The 25656-nt window shown below is 30.2% G+C and overlaps 1 long non-coding RNA gene across 1 annotated transcript; it reads left to right on the forward strand.

Moving 5' to 3' along the window:
- The first annotated feature begins 112 nt into the window (after positions 1-112).
- On the forward strand, positions 113-24513 carry LOC143051063 (uncharacterized). Its single transcript, XR_012970570.1, has 5 exons — positions 113-409; positions 15122-15243; positions 20208-20304; positions 21893-22057; positions 24027-24513. It is a non-coding gene; the product is annotated as an uncharacterized LOC143051063 (long non-coding RNA).
- The last annotated feature ends 1143 nt before the right edge of the window (positions 24514-25656 follow it).

Here is a 25656-nt window from a genome sequence, read left to right on the forward strand (position 1 = left end):
GTAGTTTTAATTGCAAAACATATACAATTAAATATACAGTGTTTGAACAAACGGTGGTGTTATCAACAGATCATCAACTACGATTTGTTAGTTGTAAAATACAAGAAAAAGATGTCCCTCCTTACAAAGACTTACGGTTTACTTATTACTTTAGTTCTTTGCACCTTTGTTTTGACAGCTGATACTTTTAGAGAGTATTTTGGGATGACAATTAAGGATAACTTACATGTTAGATTATTCACAGGTGTGTCGGAAGTGCAGTGCGCGTATTCATGCTTCGCCAACGAAGGCTGTTGTGCTTCGGGTTATAGCAAAGTTTTGATGGAGTGCAGCATGGACCTATCTTATAACTGTTGTCCTTCAAATGAAACTAATTTACACTGGAATACTCTGTACAGAGATAATTTTCGTACGTATATATGCAAATGAATTAGTCATACATAGTGTTTCTCGTTTTTTCATATAGATTAGACCGTTGTTTTTACTGTTTCAAATGTTTTACTCTAGCATAGTAATGTTTTGGGCCTTTGATACATTAGAAACAATAAATCTGATGCGCGGTGTGGCGAGAGTAACATAGTCTCCTGACATGATGACACTTCCAATATCAAAGAAACACATACCATATATACATAATTTTTCAGTGGCTTCCACATTTCTTAATCTTTATCTCAGTCGATCTATTACAAAACCTACCTATTGTATTACTTTTTTTATTAAGTTTCCCAAACAAAGTTTGGAGACTTATTGTTTTTGCTCAGTTCTTATTATGGCACCCTCAACGGAGTTGGGGTGACGTATTGTTATTCTACGTTTCTTTTTTTTCTTATTATTTTTCTTGCACAAAATTTTGTCCGCGCGAGATCTTGGAATCCAATGGACCAATGTTGATGGAACTCTACTATAACGAAGACCCCATGTGAAGTTGTGCACCTTGCTATGGAATGGTAAAAAATGGCCGCCGTTTCCATGGAAAACTGCACAATTGTGAAAAAATCTAGATTTTGGTTTTGGTAAATTATTACGTTATGCTTAAACTCAGAATCATTATATTTTAATACAATGTAGGTGCCAACAATATACTGGTTTTGGTATGATTTTGGCAATCATTGGAACTACTATGTTGCCATGGAAACCACACCAAAAATTTCAAAAATATCAAAATACTCCAATTTTCTTGAAACTTTATAATAACGATGAGCAACATTGGTGGAATTTGGTGTTGGAATTTCTAGTAACTCTGCCGTTACCATGGAAACAATGCAAAAAGGTCAAAAATTTCAAAAATAAAATCAAAAATGCTGCAAACTGGATGAAACTTTACAGAAATGGTAACTGGCATGGGTAGAGTTGCCTTTTGAAGTTGGAATTTTCAAAATGGCCGCCGTTACCAGGGAAACAGCAAAAATATCAAAATTTTCAAAATGCTTTAAACTTTATGAAACTTTGCAAAAATGTTACTAGACATCTGTAGATGCACTCTTTGACTTTGGAATTTTCAAAATGGCTGCTGCTCACCTGGCAATGGGGGAAAGGGTGCCATCTGTTATTGCTAGCAATTACAAATCTAGTTATTTTTGTTATTCTTCTTCTTCCTCTTCTTCTTCCGCCACTTTAAAAATGAACTTGTCCGCAGCATTTCTCCAAAACCGCTTGTCAGATTGACTTAGGATTTCATAAAATGGTAGACTAATATGTCTAGGTGAGCCATGAATCTTTCGTTTGTGCATTGGGGTCTATTAAAGGGTATTTTGGGGGTAGAAAGGAGGGAGGGGTTTACTATAGAACCCTATGGATTTTATTTTCTAAAATTTTCAAATGAATATAACTTGAAAATGTAAGTGATAGATACACGCAGTCTTCAAAAATGATTACAGGACAATAAAACAAATCACATGAAATATAAGGGAAGTCCCTGGGGGTTCATCCCCACCACCTTCAATTTGAGAATATGCTTTTATCTTGTAAACGGTCCAGATCCCCACCCCTAAACCATATATATTCTTGAATGGGACGATAAAACAAATCAAATAAAATTAAAGGGAGGTCCCCGGGGGTCATCCCCACCCTGTTCAATTTAAAAATGTGCTATTATCTTGTAAATGGTCCAGATCCCAACCCCTAAACCCTATAAATTCTTGTAGGGGACAATAAAACAATTGAAATGAAATAAGAGGGAAGTTTCTGGGGGTCGCCCCACCCTGTTCAATTTGAGAATGTCCTATCATCTTGTAAACGGTCCAGATCCCCACCCCTAAACCATATATATTCTTGTAGGGGACAATAAAACAAATCAAATGAAATGTAGGTAAAGTCCCTGGGGGTCACCACCACCCCTCCTGTTTGAATACTTGTAAATGGTGGAGATCCCTACTCGTAAGCCATATATACAGTACTTGCAATCCTAGGCGTTACTATTTCAGCGATCAATCAGCGGTCATCGATCAGTTACCGATCAGTCAAGTTCGGGTCAAACTCACGTCAGCAATCCGTCAGATTTATCGTAAAAGTAATTGACTGATCGGACGGATAGTACCGATCGACCTTGATGACGGATTGAACTGTAATACGTCACATGATAAACTAATACAATTTACGGAATCTTAATTTCTTTTAATTTAATTAAAATGGCGACTCGTCAAAATCGAACGTTCAATGATACATTTTGTTTATTAATTATTTAGCAAAGTTTTATGAATTGAAATGAAAAGAAATGTACAGATAAAACCTAAATTAAAATATCATCATTAAAGAATGGTCTTTTTTGTTTTATTAAGGTTATATATTTTCAAACCTGGCGAGATCTAAAACGGTGTCTACATCGCGATTTAGATTTTATTATTTTCCAAACATACTCGGGAAAACAAAATGAAAGGATCAGTTATTGAAAGATGTAGTCTATTTTTTTAAATATTTTAAATTTTTGTATCCTTATCATCATAAAGTTCTTTTAAAAAAATTTATCATAATCACGGGTTTTCTATATTCCTGTCACAATCGAAACCTTTAAAATAACAAATTACAAAAATAAATGCTGTTTTTTTAGCAAGAAATATAAATAATTTTAAACAATGCAAACAACATTCATTATATTTTTCTGATAGTCTTTTTCACCCTTAAGGTGGTATGGGTGTCTTCCTCCATCTTGGATTGTAAAAGTCAGAGAATCAAAGGTCCAGATTTTCCATCAAGTTAGCAAAATTTGATGCAGGAATGCAGATGTTTAATGTACATTTTCATTTAAAAGTACCAATTTATAAGAATATAACTTCTAAATATTGATATTTTTGCAAATGTTAATTATTTTTGGTTGTTTTAATTATTTTTTTTTAAATTGGCATTTTAAGGGTAGATAACTCTAAAAAAAAGTGCATTTTCTGAAGGATTCTGTATGGAATTTTCCTATTTTGTATTTTAGCCAGAAAAAATGTACGGTGACCCTATCTTTTCTTTTGATATTCTCAAACAGTGTCTGAAAGCTATCTTTTCCTTAAGTATTTAACAATTCTATCATTTTGTTTAGTTTCTAATCACAAAATAGTGTTTTTTCCTGTATAATCCATACAAAATGTGTCATTTTGTCCCGTCCTGTAGCTTGAGAAAATGCGCGGTGACCTATCATTTTTATTATATTTTTCAACATGGATCAATAGATACAACGTTTTGGTCAAGTATAAACAAATTCTATCATTTTTATTTTAGACTCCAATACCACCTTAATAAAAAAAATAACTACTCCTAAACAATAAAAAGTACAAAAAATCCAATGCAGGTCAACATAAATATATTCCTTTAAAAGAAAGAAATAATTTTTAGCAGATTAATTCTTGAATAATTCACATTTTCTACAAAACAAACATATGAAATTCATTTATAACAACTGATTGCAATTAAAATTACTATATTTTCCAATATGAAAAGAAAAATATGCATTTTAGGCTACGCGTACAAACATTTTATATCTTTTCCTTAATGTAAGCATATTTTATGAAGAACAGCCAATCTTGATGTACAAAAAGTTCTGAAATCATATGACCGTTAATAATGTGTATCAAAATGAATCAATAACTGCATTCTTATTCCACAAAAATAAAAGTTTAAGTATTTTAATTCTCATCATATCTCAATACTGATTAGAAGACTTGTCTGAAGATGGTAAAAATAACTGATTTCAAATAAAATAGTAACATTTTTGATAAAAAGAAGAATAATTTTGGTTATCTTAAACAATGTGAACAAAATTTTAGTATGATTTTTCTGATATTCTATTAAATTTATGAAAAAAAGCTATTCTAAACTATAAAAAGTACAAAATAATAATGGTGGTAAATTTTTTTTTAGTTAAATGAAGAAATATTTGCATTTTAGGCAACGTGTATAAAAATTTGATATCTTTTTCCTTAAAGTAAGCATATTTTATGAAGAACAGCCAATCTTGATGTACAAAAAGTACTGAAATCATATGACCGTTAATAATTTGTATTAAAATAAATCAATAACTGCATTCTTATTACAGAAAAAATAAAAGTTTAAGTATTTTAATTCTCATCATATCTCAATACTGATTAGAAGACTTGTCTCAAGATGGTAAAAATAACTGATTTCAAATAAAATAGTATCATTTTTGATAAAAAGACGAATATTTTTGGTTATTTTAAACAATGTGAAAAAATTCTAGTATGATTTTTCTGACATTCTTTTAATTTTATGAAAAAAAGCTATTGTAAACTATAAAAAGTACAAAATAATAATGGTGGTAAATTTTTTTTAGTAAAATGAAGAAATATTTGCATTTTAGGCAACGTGTATAAAAATTTGATATCTATTTCCTTAAAGTAAGCATATTTTATGAAGAACAGCCAATCTTGATGTACAAAAAGTACTGAAATCATATGACGGTTTATAATTTGTATCAAAATAAATCAATAACTGCATTCTTATTCCACAAAAATAAAAGTAAGTATTTTAATTCTCATTATATCTCAATTCTAATTAGCAGACTTGTCTCAGGATGGTAAAAATAACTGATTTCAAATAAAATAGTATCATTTTTGATAAAAAGAAGAATAATTTTGGTTATTTTAAACAATGTGAACAAAATTTTAGTATGATTTTTCTGACATTCTTTTAATTTTATGAAAAAAAGCTATTTTAAACTATGAAAAGTACAAAATAATAATGGTGGTAAAATTTTTTTAGTAAAAAGAAAAAATATTTGCATTTTAGGCAATGTGTACAAAAATTTGATATCTTTTTCCTTAAAGTAAACATATTTTATGAAGAACGACCTTGATGTACAAAAAGTACTGAAATCATATGACAGTAAATAATGTGTAGCAAAATCAATCAATAACTGCATTCTTATTCCACAAAAATCAAAATTTGAGTATTTTGAATCTCATTATATCTTAATTCTAATAAGAAGACTTGTCTCAAGAATGCAAGATGGTAAAAATAACTGCTTTCAAATAAAATAGCATCATTTTAATAAAAAAAAAACTAATTTTGGTTATTTTAAACAATGTGAATAAAATTTTAGTATGATTTCCCTGACACTGTTTTAATTTCATAAAAAAAACCTATTCTAAACTATAAAAAGTACAAAAATCCAATGGCGGTCAATAATTTTCAGTAAAATGAAGAAATATTTGCATTTTAAGCAACGCGTACAAAAATTTAATATCTTTTTCCTTAAAGTAAGCATATTTTATGAAGAACAGCCAATCCTGATGTACAAAAAGTACTGAAATCATGTGACGGTTAATAATTTGTATCAAAATAAATCAATAGCTGCATTCTTATTCCACAAAAATAAAAGTAAGTATTTTAATTCTCATTATATCTCAATTCTAATTAGCAGACTTGTCTCAGGATGGTAAAAATAACTGATTTCAAATAAAATAGTATCATTTTTGATAAAAAGACGAATATTTTTGGTTATTTTAAACAATGTGAAAAAATTCTAGTATGATTTTTCTGACATTCTTTTAATTTTATGAAAAAAAGCTATTGTAAACTATAAAAAGTACAAAATAATAATGGTGGTAAATTTTTTTTAGTAAAATGAAGAAATATTTGCATTTTAGGCAACGTGTATAAAAATTTGATATCTATTTCCTTAAAGTAAGCATATTTTATGAAGAACAGCCAATCTTGATGTACAAAAAGTACTGAAATCATATGACGGTTTATAATTTGTATCAAAATAAATCAATAACTGCATTCTTATTCCACAAAAATAAAAGTAAGTATTTTAATTCTCATTATATCTCAATTCTAATTAGCAGACTTGTCTCAGGATGGTAAAATTAACTGATTTCAAATAAAATAGCATTATTTTACTAATTTTGGTTATTTTAAACAATGCGAATAAAATTTAGGTATGATTTCTCTGACACTCTTTTAATTTCATGAAAAAAAACTATTCTAAACTATAAAAAGTACAAAAATCCAATGGCGGTCAATAATTTTCAGTAAAATGAAGAAATATTTGCATTTTAGGCAAAGTGTACAAAAATTTAATATCTTTTTTTCTTAAAGTAAGCATATTTTATGAAGAACAGCCAATCCTGATGAACAAAAAGTACTGAAATCATATGACCGTTAATAATTTGTATCAAAATAAATCAACAACTGCATTCTTATTACAGAAAAAATAAAAGTTTTTAATTCTCATCATATCTCAATACTGATTAGAAGACTTGTCTCAAGATGGTAAAAATAACTGATTTCAAATAAAATAGTATCATTTTTTATAAAAAGAAGAATAATTTTGGTTATCTTAAACAATGTGAACAAAATTTTAGTATGATTTTTCTGATATTCTATTAAATTTATGAAAAAAAGCTATTCTAATCTATAAAAAGTACAAAAATCCAATTGCGTGCCATTATTTTCAGTAAAATGAAGAAATATTTGCATTTTAGGCAACGCGTAGAAAAATTTAATATAAATTTACCTTAAAGTAAGGATATTTTATGAAGAACAGCCAATCTTGATGTACAAAAAGTACTGAAATCATATGACGTTTATAATTTGTATCAAAATAAATCAATAACTGCATTCTAATTCCACAAAAATAAAAGTAAGTATTTTAATTCTCATCATATATCAATTCTAATAAGCAGACTTGTCTCAGGATCGTAAAAATAACTGATTTCAAATAAGTAGTATCATTTTTGATAAAAAGAAGAATAATTTTGGTTATTTTAAACAATGCGAACAACATTTTAATATGATTTTTCTGACATTCTTTTAATTTTATGGAAAAAAGCTATTCTAAACTATAAAAAGTACAAAATAATAATGGTGGTAAAAAAATTTCAGTAAAATGAAGTAATATTTGCATTTTAGGCAACGCGTACAAAGATTTAATATCTTTTTCCTTAAAGTAAGCATATTTTATGAAGAACAGCCAATCCTGATGTACAAAAAGTACTGAAATCATATGACCCTTAATAATTTGTATCAAAATAAATCAATAACTGCATTCTTATTCCACAAAAATAAAAGTTTAAGTATTTTAATTCTCATTATATCTCAATTCTAATAAGCAGACTTGTCTCAGGATCGTAAAAATAACTGATTTCAAATAAGTAGTATCATTTTTGATAAAAAGAAGAATAATTTTGATTATTTTAAACAATGCGAACAAAATTTTAGTATGATTTTTCTGACGTTCTTTTAATTTTATGGAAAAAAGCTATTCTAAACTATAAAAAGTAAAAAATAACAATGGTGGTAAAAAACTTTCAGTAAAATGAAGAAATATTTGCATTTTAGGCAACGCATACAAAAATTTAATATCTTTTTCCTTAAAGCAAGCATATTTTATGAAGAACAGCCAATCCTGATGTACAAAAAGTACTGAAATCATATGACCCTTACTAATTTGTATCAAAATAAATCAATAACTGCATTCTTATTCCACAAAAATAAAAGTGAAGTATTTAAATTCTCATTATATCTCAATTCTAATTAGAAGACGTGTCTCAAGAATGCAAGATGGTAAAAATAACTGATTTCAAATAAAATAACAGCTTTTTTAATAAAAAGAAGACTAATTTTGGTTATTTTAAACAATGTGAACAAAATTATAGTATGATTTTTTCTGATATTCTTTTAAATTTATGAAAAAAAGCTATTCTTATCTATAAAAAGTACAAAAATCCAATAGCGGTCAATAATTTTCAGTAAAATGAAGAAATATTTGCATTTTAGGCAATGAGTACAAAAATTTAATATATTTTTCCTTAAAGTAAGCATATTTTATGAAGAACGGCCAATCTTGATGTACAAAAAGTACTGAAATCATATGACGGTTTATAATTTGTTCAAAATAAATCAACAACTGCATTCTTATTCCAGAAAATAAAAGTAAGTATTTTATTTCGCATTATATCTCAATTCTAATTAGCAGACTTGTCTCAGGATCGTAAAAATAACTGATTTCAAAAAAGTAGTCTCATTTTTGATAAAAAGAAGAATAATTTTGGTTATTTGAAACAATGTGAACAAAATTTTAGTATGATTTTTCTGATATTCTTTTAAATTTATGAAAAAAAGGTATTCTAATCTATAAAAAGTACAAAAATCCAATGGCGGTGAATAATTTTCAGTAAAATGAAAAAATATTTGCATTTTAGGCATTGGGTACAAAAATGTAAATATATTTTTCCTTAAAGTAAGCATATTTTATGAAGAACAGCCAATCTTGATGTACAAAAAGTACTGAAATCATATGACGGTTTATAATTTGTATCAAAATAAATCAATAACTGCATTCTTATTCCACAAAAATAAAAGTGAAGTATTTAAATTCTCATTATATCTCAATTCTAATTAGAAGACGTGTCTCAAGAATGCAAGATGGTAAAAATAACTGATTTCAAATAAAATAACAGCTTTTTTAATAAAAAGAAGACTAATATTGGTTATTTTAAACAATGTGAACAAAATTTTAGTATGCTTTTTCTGATATTCTTTTAAATTTATGAAAAAAAGGTATTCTAATCTATAAAAAGTACAAAAATCCAATGGCGGTGAATAATTTTCAGTAAAATGAAAAAATATTTGCATTTTAGGCATTGGGTACAAAAATGTAATATATTTTTCCTTAAAGAAAGCATATTTTATGAAGAACAGCCAATCTTGATGTACAAAAAGTACTGAAATCATATGACGGTTTATAATTTGTATCAAAATAAGTCAATAACTGCATTCTTATTCCACAAAAATTAAAGTAAGTATTTTAATTCTCATTATATCTCAATTCTAATTAGCAGACTTGTCTCAGGATGGTAAAAATAACTGATTTCAAATAAAATAGCATTATTTTTAATAAAAAGAAGACTAATTATGGTTATTTTAAACAATGCGAATAAAAAATTTGTATGATTTCTCTGACATTCTTTTAATTTCATGAAAAAAAAATATTCTAAACTATAAAAAGTACAAAAATCCAATGGCGGTCAATAATTTTCAGTAAAATGGAGAAATATTTGCATTTTAGGCAACGCGTACAAAAAATTAATATCTTTTTCCTTAAAGTAAGCTTATTTTATGAAGAACAGCTAGTCCTGATGTACAAAAAGTACTGAAATCATATGACGGTTAATAATTTGAATCAAAATAAATCAATAACTGCATTCTTATTCCACAAAAATTAAAGTGATGTATTTAAATTCTCATTATATCTCAATTCTAATTAGAAGACGTGTCTCAAGAATGCAAGATGGTAAAAATAACTGATTTCAAATAAAATAACAGCTTTTTTAATAAAAAGAAAACTAATTTTGGTTATTTTAAACAATGCGAATAAAATTCAAGTATGATTTCACTGACACTCTTTTAATTTCATGAAAAAAAACTATTCTAAACTATAAAAAGTACAAAAATCCAATGGCGGTCAATAATTTTCAGTAAAATGAAGACATATTTGCATTTTAGGCAATGTGTACAAAAATTTAATATATTTTTCCTTAAAGTAAGCATATTTTATGAAGAACAGTCAATCTTGATGTACAAAAAGTACTGAAATCATATGACGGTTAATAATTTGTATCAAAATAAATCAATAACTGCATTCTTATTCCACAAAAATAAAAGTTTAAGTATTTTAATTCTCATCCTATCTCAATACTGATTAGAAGACTTGTCTCAAGATGGTCAAAATAACTGATTTCAAATGAAATAGTATCATTTTTGATAAAAAGAAGAATAATTTTGGTTATCTTAAACAATGTGAACAAAATTTTAGTATGATTTTTCTGATATTCTTTTAAATTTATGAAAAAAAGCTATTCTAATCTATAAAAAATACAAAAATCCAATGGCAGTCAATAATTTTCAGTAAAATGAAGAAATATTTGCATTTTAGGCAACGCGTACAAAAATTTAATATATTTTTCCTTAAAGTAAGCATATTTTATGAAGAACAGCCAATCTTAATGTACAAAAAGTACTGAAATTATATGACGGTTTAAAATTTGTATCAAAATAAATCAATAACTGCATTTTTATTTCACAAAAATAAAAGTTTAAGTATTTTAATTCTCATCATATCTCAATACAGATTAGAAGACTTGTCTCAAGATCGTAAAAATAACTGATTTCAAATAAAATAGCATCATTTTTGATAAAAAGAAGAATAATTTTGGTTATTTTAAACAATGCGAACAAAATTTTAGTATGATTTTTTTGACATTCTTTTAATTTTATGGAAAAAATCTATTCTAAACTATAAAAAGTACAAAATAATAATGGTGGTAAAAAATTTTCAGTAAAATGAAGAAATATTTGCATTTTAGGCAACGCGTACAAAAATTTAATATCTTTTTTCTTAAAGTGAACATATTTTATGAAGAACAGCCAATCTTGATGTACAAAAAGTACTGAAAGCATATGACGGTTTATAATTTGTATCAAAATAAATCAATAACTGCATTCTTATTCCAGAAAATAAAAGTAAGTATTTTAATTCTCATTATATCTCAATTCTAATTAGCAGACTTTTTTTCATGTTTGTCATAAAAAGTTTTGATATTTTCGATTGCAACCTAAAACTGTAGATCGTCTAAAATATTGAAATATACAGAAATCTCTGTTAATTTCCTTTTAAGTACCCATGCCATGTCAACATCAAGGGCCTGTGAATTAGTATTTTTCTATTGGTTTAGATCCTACATATTTGTTTTTAGTAAATGAACACATAAGTTTTTTTGTTTGAATGGCTTCACATATCGGGGCCTTTTATAGCTTTCTACATGTATATGGTACAAATATTTCTCATTATTGACGACCATATGGTGGCTTATAGTTATGAATACATTTTCCTCCTTTGAACTCTTTTAGATAGCATTGGTTCTTTGCAAAAAATACCGCATCCTTTTTTTTATAAATAAGACAGTTACAGTAACTTAAATCAATACAACTGTAATGAAAGTGAATTTATATTAAAGGCTTTTATCAAAAATAGCGAACGTTCCATTGGACACAAATGATGCCCCCGCTAGCATTAATGTTATAAAAGGTCACAACTCAAGAACTGTAAATGTGACGCTACCAAATGTGTACTTGATCTGAGTTATGGGGTAATAAGCATTATGTATACATTCTAATTACACAGTTTTGCGCAATAGATTTGTAAGGTCTTGACATTTGTTTTGTGTCAGAAACCTATATATTATGTCAAAAATTTGATCGCAATCCGAATTCAGAGCTATATCAAGCTTGAATGTTGAATGTGTCCATACTTGCCCCAACTGTTCAGGGTTTCGACCTCTGTGGTCATATAAAGATGTGCCCAGCGGAGCATCTGGTTTCATTTGTAACGAGGCACAACGCTAGAGCAGTAAAAATTACTCCACCAAAATTCAAACTTGATCTTTGTTTTATTGTTAAAAGTATTACAATGTATAAGTTTTATAACATTTGGTTGAGCGAACTAAAGTTAGATAACTGAAACGAAAATATTCAGCATTTTTTACATATGTAAAGGGGCATAACTGTAAAATGGTATAACTATCGCCACCAAAATTCAAACTTGATCAGTGTTTGTGGTAATGAGCAGTGTGTATAAGATTCATAGAATTTGGTTAAGACAATCTAAAGTTAGAGTTCAGAAACTAAAATTTCCAGAAATTTTCCTATTTGTAAAGTAGCATAAAACGCTAGAATGGTAAAAGTGACGAGGTACATGTACGTACAAGTAAGGGAAGGACGTACATACTTACAGCAGAACAAGGATAAAACTCAATACGGTGAGAGCATAACAACAGCAGTATGACCACAGGAATAAAAAAAATATATACACTAGATTCATAGAGGTGCTTATAACCCGTAACACATTTTAGTTGCTGTTGTGAAATTAAGCATTGTCTTATGAGTAAATAACATTTGAGAATTTTTGTTTAAAGCCATTCATTTGATATATTACGGTAATCATTGCCTCTGTGTTTGGATGACAAAGCAATTGAAATCTATTTTATATAGGACATGGTATGCCTTAAAACTTTTCCAGATGCACAGGTTTGTCTGTAATCTATCTAAATTTTGAGGTGAAATTAAATGCAGCCATGTTAGCCAAAGGGTACACATCATTAATCATTTCTACAGAACTTGTATTGATACCCTGAGCATGTATAATATTCGAAGAAGTAGATGCTGACTAGGTTGTTTTTAATACGGATGCTATATGATACGAATTTACAATAATACACCAGTGCTACGATGTAAATTATTGGAAGAAGACTGAAGAAGAACTGACGTTGGGTCAATGTTTTTCTGCTGTCAGTTTGTTCATTTGAGCATGCTGAACGAGTAAAGTTCCTTATATCCACATTGGAATGTGAAATAATTAGTATTTAAATAACGGAATTAAGTTTTCAAATGATTTTTGGCATCAAAATCTTCCGATCGATGTTTAGACAAAAACAATGCATTTTTTTATTATTTTTTTTTATCAAATCCGGTATTGACCTTTAGTCGTCCTTGGCGTGAGACGTTAGACATATACTTTAATTTTAATTATCGAGTATTCTATATTCTTTCACCTATGTTTTGTTTATATCACTTATCACTTTTCAATTATCCGACGGCTTGGTCAAAATGTCAACTTGTTCTCGCATTTTAATCAGTCATTCCCGATTCTTTCGATACACTCGGGACTTTACATCGTTTACGTACGTACATATAGCAAACAGGTAAAAGTAGAGCGGGAAAATGTTCATTCATAAAATATTCATGAATGAATGAAAACGCAATCTCGCGTAGATTTCTTGTGATTTTCTCTTCAGCGCATGGCAGATCCGCGAAGTAGTGTTTGTGATACTCATTTTTAAAATGAAGTTAAATTCATCTGAATCGTCGGTGAACATTCATTTCTTTTTTTATTCAAGCTGTAATCTTTTCAGTCAAAACAGTAGTAACTCAAAATTGTAAAAGAATCTTCCAAGTATCAGAACTCAAACACTAGTACTACACTATCTCGGAGCAGAATATATTGCGATAATCTGTCAACCGGAAGTTTGAGGCCGACGCCTAAGGAAAGTAGCAATAGCAAGCTATAGCAAACTTTCCAAAAACTATTCTAAACTATAAAAAGTACAAAAATCCAATGGCGGTCAATAATTTTCAGTAAAATGAAGAAATATTTGCATTTTAAGCAACGCGTACAAAAATTTAATATCTTTTTCCTTCAAGTAAGCATATTTTATGAAGAACAGCCAATCCTGATGTACAAAAAGTACTGAAATCATATGACGGTTAATAATTTGTATCAAAATAAATCAATAACTGCATTCTTATTCCACAAAAATAAAAGTGAAGTATTTAAATTCTCATTATATCTCAATTCTAATTAGAAGACTTGTCTCAAGAATGCAAGATGGTAAAAATAACTGATTTCAAATAAAATAGCATCATTTTTAATAAAAAGAAGAATAATTTTGGTTATTTTGAACAATGCGAATAAAATTTAAGTATGATTTCTCTGACACTCTTTTAATTTCATGAAAAAAAAACTATTCTAAACTATAAAAAGTACAAAAATCCAATGGCGGTCAATCAATTTCAGTAAAATGAAGAAATATTTGCATTTTAGGCAACGCATACAAAAATTTAATATATTTCTTATATCTCAATTCTAATTAACAGACTTGTCTCAAGATGGTAAAAATAACTGATTTCAAATAAAATGTTATCATTTTTGATAAAAAGAAAATTAATTTTGGTAATTCTAAACAATGTGAACAAAATTTTAATATTATTTATTTGACATTCTTCAAATTTCTTAAACCTATTCGAAACCATGAAAAGTTCAAAAAACCAATGGCGGTCAATAATAACGATTTTCGTAGGAGGAAGTTTGTATTAACAGAGTCATATAATATAATTATGTATTATATGTCTCTGATGTTAACAATCTTTTATACAAAACTATTAATCAACATAAACAATTTAACGCATCTTATTCTGTTATACTATTTTCACTTTTTTATTGCAACTTATTTTATTACAAATTAACGTGTAAATAAAGGTGTCTTCGTAGAGGTCCGCGTTCATCGATTGTAAACACTGTTGAGTTCGATTTACAAAAGAATTTTAAATATATACGTATCCGTCCGACCCGTGCATAAATTTAATTTACTTATCGATCGGTGACAGTTGTCAGGGTAACTCTCAAATAGGTAATTTGACTTATCTGACGGATCCTATGGGTCACCGATCACTCATCGATTAGTCAAACATCCGTCACCGATCATTCACCGATCAGTCAAGTTCACGTTAAACAGCAACGCCTAAGGTTGCAAGTACTGTATTCTTGTATGGGGAAAAAAATCAAATCAAATGAACATGGGACCATATGAATGGCGAGTTATGGGAGCTTTGTTTGGGAGACTTCGTAACAGCATCCTGTTACAATTACTTCTTGTTTGTTCTAATTCCAAAGGCAAAATTTCCACTTCACGTTATGCAAGCAACAATCAATCAACAAAATAACACTAACAACCTATAGTGGATAGTTTTCTCATTTTAACCATTGTCACTGGACGTTAAGCAAACAACAATCAATTAATCAGTGCAAACATACCGCATCTCCTTATCTTAATATATGTTTCAGCTCCACCAAGAGATTGTGGTGACATAAAAGGCTTGAGTAGAGCGTACACCATCAACCCTGATAGAGATAGTTGTGGTTTTAGTGTCTACTGTGACATGACTACAGATGGCGGAGGCTGGACAGTAAGTAAATTGTAAAGAATCATGGGTAATTTTATTGTTTGTACCCCAAAATTAAAACAACGTCACGTCATTGGCTAAATGTCCATTGTTTATGACATTTGCAACCAATTAATACGTTTAGGTGTAAAAAAAAACATTTATTATCACCAAGGATGCATTAGATTCTGACACTGCTTATTGGTGTCTTGGGTATTTAGATATTGTTATCTCATATTTCTACTGACCATCAGTAAAACAATTACGTGAGAGCTTACATTTGGTTTTGAAGTCATGTCCGGTAAGAAAGAAGGGAGGGGGGGGGGGGGCGTCAAATCTGTACAACGTCAGGAATATATCTGTTTTGGATTTTTATGGCTTCTTGACGTCAAAACAGAGACCGATCTTGAATCAGATTTACATCAGATAATTATATTACTGCATGTGTCTTGGATTTATATTTCACCCCCATTTTTATGCGCCACTTGTGACCATTAAGTTTTTCTGTAACGTTTGTTCGTTCGTTCGTCAATATGTCCCGTTTCAGCTTAAGGTTTTTGGTAAAGGTAGTGTTTTTGAAGTTGAAGTCTAACCTACTTGAAACCTTGTACACATGATCCCTATATGATCTTTCTAATGTTAATATCAAGTTACAGATTTTACTTTAAATTCAAATTTTTTTATTTGAGCGTCACTGATGAGTCTTTTGTAGACGAAACGCACGTCTGGCGAAAATATGAAATTTCAATCCTGGTATTTATAATGAGTTTATTCACGGTTCACTGAACATATGGCCATCTGTGTAATATGCACACATTCTTGTTTAATATTTTGTTAGTTTGAGTTTAAACAAAACTATGAAACACATTTACGCTGCAAATCTATCAACGTCAACACGCTCTTTTAATTCAAAACTTATTTTGAATATCTATTAGTTGATAATTCGTATTTAAAAGATCCACAGAGGCGTTAAAAAACAAAATAAATATTTGTTTTGATAAACAAACAATAATCGTGGCCTTGATTATTGTAGGCATACTTGTTCAAGGTATGCAAATATATAATGGAACGTATTTTCATGTGCTATAAAATATATATATCGGGCTATTTGAAACATGATTAACCTAGCTAATCAATGATAATAAACTCATGGGAAAATCGCCCTTACCATTTTTTCTAAATTCCCTTTTAGTAATCAAAAAGTTTCAGATGAGATGTACGTGCCACCTCCCCCTTTTTAATGACACCCACCCGTTTCAAAACGGCTCTTCAGGAACGGAGGAAATAGTTAGTCTTGTGAAGGTTATTCCATATAATTTGCACGACTGTTGGGGAAATGAACGACCATAAAAGCGTCCCATACCTAACCGTCTACTGATTGGATATGGATAGTTCTATTAACCATTCAAATAAAGGCAACAGTAGTATACCGCTGTTCAAAACTCATAAATCCATGGACAAAAAACAAAATCGGGATAACAAACTAAAACCGAGGGAAACGCATTAAATATAAGAGGAGAACAACGACATAACACTAAAATGTAACACATATAGACAAAATCCCACGAGAATAACAAATATAACATATATATATAACATCAAAACCAAATACATGAATTTGGGATAGACAAGTACCGTGACACGTCTTATCGTAATGTGAATTTACACTCAAAAATAAGAGAAAACAAACGACACAACGTTATAATGTAATAAACACAGAAACGAACTATAATATAACAATGACCATATTCCTGACTTGGTACAGGGCATTTTTAAAGGAAAAAATGGTGGGTTGAACCTGGTTTTGTGGCATGCCAAACCTCGCACTTTTATGGCCATGTGAAATATAACATTAAAATGACAACACAGGACTACAATATAAATAAATTGGAGAACACAATTGACAAAGAATCACACGAACAACAGCCAACAAAAGGCAACAAGTTCAAAATTTTAATACGCCAGAAGTGTATTTTGTCCACACAAGACCTATGTGTGACGCACAGATACAAAAGTTTGAAAGCCGAAACGAGTACAAAGTTGAACAGCATCGTGGACCAAAAGATCAAAAAGGTTGTGCCAAAAACGGCAAGGGTTTTCTGTTAAGTTACCAGAAAATCCCTATAATTTAGAGTAATTTATACTTTTGCAAATAGTAAATTTAATAAAATGAATATTCAAAAGATGTACATGATTAAGCTGAAGTATTAACTAATTACAGGAAACAACTGAAATACATTTACATAACCAGACATTTGAAACACAAAAGTAGACACATCCGAATACGTTTAAACCTCTACGCCAAGTGAAGTCCTATTTGAAACTGAAAAATGACGAAAAAATGACGTCATTAGAATTAGTAAAACAGAGCATCAAAAAATGAAAAATGACGTCACATAAGAATGAATAAGATAGAATTAGGATTAATTTAAGATTATATATTTGAACTAAATACTGATATTGCATTTAATAACAAAGCACATTTTAATTCTTATTAATATAAAACTGAGGTAGCAATTAACTATATTATAAAACTATGTCAGGTTTGTTATGAATCCAACTCCAAACGCAAAATATCGTACTGATTACTTTGAACGAAATCAAATCTGATAAATGAAGGCGGTGACCAATTTTCTTTACCATAACACACAAATATAATAGAAAAGACGTCAACACATTTGACAAAATCCGATGAGAATTACAAATATAACATTAAACATTTAAACTAAATACATGAATTTGGGATGTATAAGTACCGTACCACGTCTTATAGTAATGCAAAAAAGACGTCAATGATTCTAAGTGCAATTTTTAATTAAAATTGCCTTGATCTCCCTGTAATTATTTTAACATTTATGATCTATACTTTACGATGCGTGTTCAAAAACACTATTTTTTCTTTATAAATTACAAATGTATTTGAATAGGAATGTATAAACAATTACAGTGGATGATTGCAATGATTCTGGGTTGATTCCCCGGGTGTAAAGACAATCACTGGTCAGAGAAATTGTTCGGTACTTCTTGAATTTAAATAGAATTACTGTCCTTTTTAAGACTTGGTACAGAAAAAGACGACCCTGTTTTTGTCCAGCAATGAAAAAAACATTAAATCGGGGAGATGTATATTTTTTATAACGCAATGAGAAACAGCTACAGCGTCTGAAATTGGGTTATAAAAAAGATGGGACATTTACAACTTTGCAGTAGAAAGGCAACTTGTGTTCCAAAAAATAACAACTCCGGCAACTAAACGCTACATGAACAACAGAAGACACAGCAGTACAAACACCACCAGTCATATTCCTAGTTTTGTAGATCTATTAAAGTAACTAAAATTAAACGTGCTTTACAGGCATATTCTTAGGTCTGCAAATAATGATAATTTCTTGGTTTTATGTTTTACTGTTTTCGAGATAGTTGGCAAAAACTAATTTAAAGGAAATGTTAAATAACAGAAGAAAAAAACAACAATTGCAAAAATATGGAACTCCGAGGAAAATTCAAAACAGAAAGTCCCTAATCAAAAGATAAAACACATCAAACGAATGAACAAATCATTTCAGGGCAAAATTTCACGTATGAGATCAGGAGTGGTATACTACTGTTGATTTTATTTATTCATATTGGCAGATATTGTTTTGCTGTTCGGGGGATTTTTTAATTTTATATTTTATATGCTGTAATTGTACTTATTATCGCGGTGTATTTATTTTCACGAATTTCGCGGTTGGTTTATTATCACGAAAATAAATACACGCGAATCTAAATCCAACTTGTTAACTGAAAACTTACTGTTCATCTATGCATGTAAACTTGACCTTACATGGACGACATGCCATGTTTACAACCCTGTTAATCTGATTACTAAACAAACTAGATTAATATCAATAGGTGACAAGTAAAAACCAATTAAAGATCAGAGAAAAAATATTGACTGGAGATTACCTTGAACCATATGACTTTATATTGTACAAACCAATTATTTGGATACTGGAAGGCATATTGTGTAAATTAAATAAACACAAAAAACAATAACAAAAAACAAACAAATTATTAAATAAATGCCTTTTTAAAAGTTTCAAACATAATTTAGAAAGTTACTTTTAAAAAAGTTGACTTTTCCAAACAGTGTTCATTATGTATATTGTTGCATTCATGGTTTTTTGTAGATTCGTCCATATCCAAATGTTTGTCTTCTTTGTTGAGGCATGTCATAGAAAGATTTCATATCGAATGTACTAAATTTGGGGTCCGACGTCCGTGAACTTTTCACTCTTTTAACTTCTATTTGGGAACCACGGAACAGGATCAATGTATGAATCTGTTATGTTTCTCCATTGTTGAAGCATATGATAAAACGATCATAACATGTCGTTTTTCTTATCTCATGTATTATTAGCCCTCGGTAAACATCAGCCCTCGAGCCATGCGGCTCTTGGGGTGATATTAAACATAGGGGTGATAATACATGCGATATGAAAAGTGCCATGTAATAATCTGATACTATAAAACATATTTCATTTAATTTCGAGAAAAAAATCGAGAAAAAAAAATACCCGTGAACTTGTGTAAAATACACAATTCCCGAAAATAAGTACCCGCGAAAAAGTACAATTAAGGTAATTATTATAGCATTTGACATCAAAGTAAATAACAACATATATAGGACAGCTAATAAGGCAACAGTAGTATACTGCTGTTCTAAAGTCATAAATCGATTGAGAGAAACATTCTTTCAGGGTCATTTTTAGTAGTTTCTAATACGCAATGCAATGTATAATACGTGCCTTTGAAAATAATTATTTTAAAGTATTGCGACTATTCTCTATATTCCTAAATGTTTTACTAAATTTTTCGTGGTATTTGTTCATTGTTCTGTTTTCTGTAACTCCACCCGGACCCTCATTTAAGTAATCACCAAAATGCTTTCTTGCGCAGGTACTCGTCTATTTGTAATTTAAACACATGTGTTGCTGCAATTTTAGGTATTCCATACTAGAATAAATGGTAACGTAGACTTCTATAGAGACTGGGAGGAGTTTGAATTAGGATTTGGTGACGTTGAGACTGAATTCTGGCTAGGTAGTGAAGTATATATAGAGGAAGTAAAAGTGTCTTGAAAATAATCAAATGCATTGACGGAGTAATAGGAAAGTCATGCTATATACAAACGATTGATAGTCCTCTAAAGAGAGGCGGACGATACTAAATGAATATTTAAACGATACCAAATGAATATTCAAACGATACCAAATGAATATTCAAACGATACCAAATGAATATTCAAACGATACAAAATTAATTTTTAAACAATACCAAATGAATATTAAAACTGATTAGTCGATAATCAATAATCCTCTAACGAGAAGATACAAAATGAATATTCAAATTCAGTAGTTGATATATACAAACGATTGATAATCCTCTAAAGAGATGCGGACTATAGCAAATGCATATTCAAACTCTTTAGTCGTTGAACAACTGACCGTCATTGCAACAAATCCCCTTAAAAATATAACTTTAGGAAAATACAACAAACAAAATGAAGACTATTTGAACCCAACTCGAAAACCCGATGAAAACACAAAATCAACCAAAAATGTTGAAGTCACTTTATTGCAGTTTGTTTTTATAAGGATTACAACGAACTAACGCCTGTACACGACCATTAAAACACAAATTGTAGACGTCTCAACACACAAGTACAGTAACACGACATATAAATATTATAGTACTTCAAAAACAGACGATCGACATAATTACTACATGATACATACCACATCAAGTACTAAAAACGGATCAAAAACAGACTTAAAAGCAATGACGATTAACATATGGTAAAGTTAGTCAGACATAATGACAACGAGGAATTGATTTAAACGAATGTTTAGTGCCCTCATAAATACCTCCCATGCATATCTAAACAAGATTCGCAAACAAAGTAACCTTCATCAATTTCGAAGAAAATTTTATTCATTCGATTAAAATTTAAAATGTTAAGTCTGCGGGTTCTTTTGATAAGCATTGCAATGACAATTATGGTGGGAAGCAGTTTACAATATTTTAGGACGAAATTTAATTTACAGAAATTGTTGCTTTAGCTATCGATTATAACTTTCTTCCGAGTATTCAAAGTCTATGGTATTTAATCTGTGTGACAATATGGTTTACTTAAGGACGACAGAGAGGGGCAAAAGGTAGCAGATGGACATTCAAACTCATATGTCGAAAATGAACAGACAACCCCATGGCTAAAAAAGAATGACCAATAGAAAAATAATAGTACAGGTGCAGTACCACCATGGATTTCTCAGTATTATGTTTTGTTAAAATTTGCAATTTTCATATAATTGGTGAAACAACTCTCTTTAATATAGCGTTCTATAGTAATTGCTTTGACAGGCGAATTTATTGTTCATATTAACATTGCAGCTCTTTTTGTCACGTCGTTGATATTTCCGATCGGTCACACAAGCCGCCGTTTGCTTGATATATTTTATAGGATAAGAGAAATGTAGATTCATTATTATTCGTTTGATACCAATGTTATTTGCAAAACCACGATATTAAATATCCACCAACATGTACGCTTTTTTTTTTAATTCCCGAAAATTCATACCCACGAAAATAAATGAATCCACATTATTTTAAATATTTTTTTCTGTTTAAGGAAATGAAAAACTTCACCAACTTACTTCCAGCAACGCATACACCCTTAGGGTTGTTTTAGAAGATTTTGATAACGAGACACGTTATGCAGAATATCAATCATTTGCCATAGGTGATGCGCCTTCTAAGTATGCATTATCTGTCAGTGGGTATAGTGGCGACGCAGGTAAATATCATTTGGCAGATTTCAATTGACTTTCAGGCCAAAAATTACCAAACTAGATAAACATCGAGTGTTTTCTTACAACTCTGCAGATATGTAAGTGGTGTGAAGATACCAGAGGATCATTCAAACTCATCAATTGGAAATAAACTGGCAACTCCATGGCTACAAAAGAAAAAGACAATCAAACAATAACACCAAAAACACAACAAACAAAGATAGAGACTAAGCAACACGAACTAAATTAAAAGCTAAGAGTGGTCGTGGTTGCTCCTGGAGAATATGTAAATCCTGCTCAACATGTGTCACCGCAGATGTTACGTTCTGTTCGATAATCACATCAGACAGTAAATAAACTCATCATAGATACCAGGACTAAATTGTGTATATACGTCAGACGCGCGTTTCGTCTACAAAAGACTCATCAGTGACGCTCAAATCTAAAAAAGTTAAAAAAGGCCAAACAAAGTACAAATTTGAAGAGCATTGAGGACCAAAATTCCTAAAAGTTTTGCCGAATACAGCTAAGGTAATCTATGCGTGAGGTGGAAAAGCCAGTTAGTATTTCAAAAAAATCTAAATTTTGTCAACAGTTAACCCGTGCTGTTAGTTCCATTCTAAAGAAAGCTTTAGCCGTCTCCTTCGATTGCGGGTGGAGTTTATAATCCAGATCTAAATAAATAACATGAACTTAATGAATTCTAACAAAAACAAAATGTCTGTTCACATACCGATACCCCAAAGGGTGACTGGGGTATACAAGAATGCTCACCATTTGTCTTCCTTCAAACGGCAGTAAAACCTCTATAAAGTAGACATCCATTTGACTGCGGGATGTATACATTTGCAGGTATGTCCAATCAAAATGAGGACTTTAAATCCGATGTCACGTATAAAGAGAGCGCCTTGCCCATTGTAGTTAAGAAACGATGTTACAACTTGTTAAGGGGTCTGCACGTGACCTGTTGCAAGTCTAAATTTCTCTGAACCTAAGCCCGGACGCCTCTTTTACAAAACCTACTTATTGTTTTAATTGTTAATTTGTTTTCGTCCCGAATATTGGACGTTTAGCAACCAACTATCAATCACATACCAACATATTGCATTTATATCAATGTAATTAAAACATATACCATGCATTAACATTGAGAATGGAAATGGGGAATGTGTCAAAGAGACAACAACCCGACCATAGAACAGACAACAGCAGAAGGTCCCCAACAGGTCTTCAATGCAGTGAAACATTCCCGCACCGGGAGGCGTCCTTCAGCTAGCCACTAATCAAATATATATAATAGTTCAGTGATAATGAACATCATACTAAACTCAAAGTTGCGGCGGGGTTAAACATGTTTAAGAGATCTCAACCCTCCCCCTATACCTCTAGCCAATGTAAAAAAGTAAACGCATAACAATACGAACATTAAAATTCAGTTCAAGAGAAGTCCGATTATAATGTCAGAAGATGTAACCAAAGAAAATAAACAAAATGACAATAATACATAAATAACAACAGACTATTAGCAGTGAACTGACATGCCAGCTCCAGACTTCAATTAAACTGATTGAAAGATTTTGTCTTCATCATATGAATATCAGGCACAATCCTTCCCGTCAGGGGTTTATTATCATACCATCATAACAAATATGAGAAGAACATAACCCGTGCCATGCCAACAACGGTTTTTTTTTCTTAAATAAATGTGTTTAGTTCCGATGCAAAGACCCTATAAGTGAATCAATAGTAACGCCAAAATATGCCATCTTTAATGACCTAAAAACAGAATCGTAACTATATCCCATCTTATTAAGTCTATTTATTTTAATGCATTTACCAAGACGAGAAGACGACAGTTTTCATTTCGTTTGAAGTTTTGATTTTGTCATTCAATAAGGAAATTCCCGATTTTAGTTTTCCGTCGTGTCCCGTACAAGTATTTACGTTTTTTTTTTTTTTTTTTTTTTTTTATAGGAGACAGTCTTTCTTATTCAAATGGTATGAAGTTTACAACTTTTGATCAGAACAACAATCCCCCTTCGATGTATGGTAACTGTGCTATATCTTTCCATGGTGCTTGGTGGCATAAGACCTGTCATCATAGCTGTCTGAATGGTGGATATTTGGCGGGAGATCAATCGACGTTTGGAAGTGGAATTAATTGGTACACTTGGCGGGGTTTAGAATACTCTTACAAGTCGGCCAGAATGATGATACGAAGACAGTAGGCGATATATTTGAAGAATTTTACACGAGTTGTTTAGCGAACAGCGATTATTAATGATGATGTTGATTTTTCAGATAATATTTAATCAATATGTAACTGTACACATGGACATTTAGACGATTGGCACAATTTTACATTGATTATTATCAATTGCAATAAATTGTATGTTGTCCTTATTTCGCTTTGTCAACATAGCATTATTCTAATTATCACAACACAGTTATGTTGGACACATGCGCACACACTTGCTGTTTATATTCTCATGTTTTTAATTATAAGCATTTTAATTGTACTTTTATTATATTATGTATTATTCTCTGCTATCTGTTGTTTTGTCATATTGTATATACTTGTTAATGTATTGCCATTGCATGTTATTTATGCTTTCGCAAATAAAATATTCATTCATTCATTCAAATGCCTTAATAAAATATGTTTTTATATTTGGTCTTCGATCAGCATATATTGACTTTGCTATGAAACTTACCAATAATGAAAATGGTGAAGTTGAAGTAATCCCTTTGTAAATTTAGCGGACGCCATACTTTTTCACGTATGTGAACTACCGAATTAGACTATTTACCGGGTTTGTGATAACAGAAGCAGCACGACGGGTGCCACATTTGGAGCACGAACTGCTTACCTTTCCGGAGCACATGATATCACCCCAGTCTTTGGTGGGATTCTTATTGCTTAGTGTTTAATTTTCTATTTTGTGTTTTGTGTGTTTTTGTCTGACTGTCTGTCTTTTTTTCTTTTTCAGTCAGGGCATTGTAAGTTTATTTTTGATCATAATGTAAATGTTCATCTGGTATCTTTCGCCCAAAAAATACGAATACAAATCAAATACTAAGTGTGTTTATTAGCATATACAGGATAAGTTCTGGACTCGTTATATCTCATTAAAGTATCTCAATATCCACGACAATTAAATTCGAAGCGTATGGATGCTTTGAACTTTAAATCTTAACTAAATATTATAATATTTAGAGGCTTTGGGATACCTGACGAGGAAGACATTTATGCTATAATAACGACTTTGACAAAATAGAATACGAATAAAAATCACATCCTTAGAGTATGTTTTAGTATTTATATTACCTCCTATAAGGTAGGGATTATCTTCTTTCTAATTACATTGTCAAATTGACCATGATAATAGTCGATAATTTTCAAATAAAACGAAAGCACGCATGCGCGGTTTTTGGAGGTATTTCTTTGCATACGCGGCGTAGATACAAAGTCAAACAACATTCAGGCCATTCGAAATCCAAAACAGTAACTACATTTCGTACAAGAATATTGCATTTGGAAAAATGTGGAGACATCGTAAGGAGAGTCAACTTCCAAAGAAATTTTTGAAGCAAAACATGTGTC

The sequence above is a fragment of the Mytilus galloprovincialis genome, chromosome 11 (genome assembly GCF_965363235.1).
Source record: "Mytilus galloprovincialis chromosome 11, xbMytGall1.hap1.1, whole genome shotgun sequence".
Lineage (NCBI taxonomy): Eukaryota > Metazoa > Mollusca > Bivalvia > Mytilida > Mytilidae > Mytilus > Mytilus galloprovincialis.